Genomic DNA, 2,624 nt, shown 5'->3' with positions numbered 1-2,624 from the left:
TGTTGGTCTTAAAAATGTATTTTCTTCTGGGTGCATAATGAATATTCAAGAAACACTCCTAAGCTATGCTTTCCTGGAGTTGTTTTTGAATTCGCTGGATGGATTTCGAAACATCAACACGCTTGTCTGCATCAATTACGTTTTGGAGATCTTCCATGGTATAGAGTCATCAGGTCCTGCTTAGCTTAAAAGGGCAGCATAAATTACTGTGAGATTTGTAGTCAGCGTACATAGGGCAGTGTGGATCTTGCAGAGAAATTATAAACCTGTTATGTTTTGATTGTGTGTAATAAACAGCTGATTAGTTATGGTGAGCTGGATCTGATTTTAGCACCTTCCCTTTCCCATTTGTGTTGCCTGAAATTTACTGGTGAGGTTAACATATGATGTAGCTGATAGAGCCCCGCAAATAAACAAAATAAAAGACAGCAGCTTAGAGCTTTCATAGTTGATTCTTGCCTGGAGTCGGTGTCTCTGCCCTGCCTGTAACCCTATAGCTGCCCTCGGTGGTACGTATCAACTTCAGGTGACAAGAGGTGGGTCATGCAAAACTGGCCGGTCTGGTAACAGCTGACCACGCCGGAAAGATTTTTAAAAAGAGAACTAGATGCAAAATGCAACACAAAATGAGATGAACGTCAGTTGTGGTTTGCTGAAATTCCTAGTCTCTGGGTTGGGCAAGAGTCTGGTGCTCTGTCAGGTCCTCACAGAGTGATTGTTGTGTCCATCTAGCTTGGCCACTGCACTGGTGCTGGGCTAGCAGTGTTCTGGATGCGGAGTGCTTGCGAGAGTTGTGCTAGGAACTGGTCAGCCGTCTCTGGGAAAAGCCGATGGATGTTAAGGTGTCTTGTCCTCCTAAAGGTCTCATAACTGCTCAACTCCTCTTTTAAAAAAGGAAATCTTAAATTTCATAGGATACTTGTTTCTGGAATCACTAAGGGTTTTTTTGTTTGTTTTTTCTTTTCTTGAGGTGTGAAGGTGCTGTATGCGTGCAGGCAGTGAGGATTTTGGAGAGGTGGCATTTGCTCACTTGTGTTCAGATGCTGCTTCAGTTTCCTGCGCTCAACCGTTGAGACCTTGCGTCTGTGCTGACCTGTCCTGCGATGGCTGCAGGAGACATCGGCTCTGCTCTGCAGCCATGGGAGCAGAGACTGGAGGGCACTGCAGAATATTCTGTGATTTGTAGCTAACAGTCTGCTGTGGCTTTATCTGCATGAGAAAATGGCCTTTTTTGTGGGTTCTTATTTCTCTTTTTAGATATGCCTAGTGTCTCAGCTGCTGGTTTACAGCCTAATACCTTCAGAGCTTTCAGGAATGGGGAGTGGGCTCGGTTAAATGTTTTGAAGCGACACTTGTGGGTAACAACCCTGAATTTTATGGCTTGACTTTAATATTTTTGGGAGTTTAAGGTTTATTGATTGATGGATCGATAGAATATGCAGAAATGGTGCTGATTTGCTTTAGTGTTTTAAAATGCCATTTCTAAAGTAAATGCAATATAAATGTTATTTTCTTGAGTCTTTTCCTGATATTCTGGTAGTGTAAAACTGATTTTTGAATGTCTAAGGCACACAGTGTGTTCTTTTTAAGTGCAGTTAAGCAATCATGATCATGCTGTGCTCTTTTCCAGTGCATTTAAGAAATAATGATGGTGAGTACAGTGAGGTTGTTCTGCAAAATTACTTTCTTTAGATTATCTGCGTGGTCACGGGAGCACGCATTTCTGTGCACCTTCCAAAGCTGGTCCTGAAATTCAGTGTGGACAGAAATAGATGGTTTTTGCTTTGACATCTCAGCAACTGCATTCTGCATGTTCCCTCCCCAGTCATCACTGATTTTAGTGCTCTTAGGCATAGGCACCGCGTTTTATGCTGGAGTCTTTTCTTAATTTACTCCGTTCACACTGTTGAAGGCGTCGTCCCTTGTGGAGCAGGCAGCACTTCCCCCAGGTGTTCTCATTCTAGCCTCTTCTTATCCGACTTCTGTTGGTTTTTGGAGCTTACATCATCTTCTTTCATATTAATAATAGCATTCGTGTAACTGAGCTTTTTTGTTGAGCAGTAACTGCAAGGACAGCTGAATGAAGGCGTTCTGAAAGAAAACCATTGCTTTCACGTCTCCATTATACTACTCCTTTGTTGTAGTTTTCTCCCGTCTCGGCATGAGAGCTGTGTTTCAAGGTTTGGCCTAGCTACTGAAATGTAGACTGCCACATTTACTTTTCTTTTGAAATAATACATGGGTAACTTGGGGCTGTTCATAAAAGAAACCACTAATTCCCAACAGGAATGTGTGCTATATGGAATGTATCCTGCACACTGACATCTTAATATCCTCAGTGCTTGGACAGATTGGAAAGAACCATCCAGTAATTAATATTCAGGGAGGTCTTGTAGGCTTGAAGCAGTTGAAGTGACTCATCGTTCTTTCCTCTTTGTGTTGATGATGCTGTAGGTGACTTAGAAAATGCCGTGCTCGGAAGTCAGGTCTGGTTTTGGATACACCCTTTTGGCAGGGTGGGAGTGAAGGAGAGAGCATATTTTTCTTCTGCCTTGTAGTTGTGAAGATGCTTTTAAAAGGGTCTCCCACTGCCCTCCTCCCCAGTAATATCTGTGTGTCCTTAG

The sequence above is a fragment of the Charadrius vociferus genome, unplaced genomic scaffold, assembly GCF_000708025.1.
Source record: "Charadrius vociferus isolate BGI_N301 unplaced genomic scaffold, ASM70802v2 scaffold1519, whole genome shotgun sequence".
NCBI lineage: Eukaryota > Metazoa > Chordata > Aves > Charadriiformes > Charadriidae > Charadrius > Charadrius vociferus.
Note: the sequence above shows the minus strand (reverse complement) of the source record.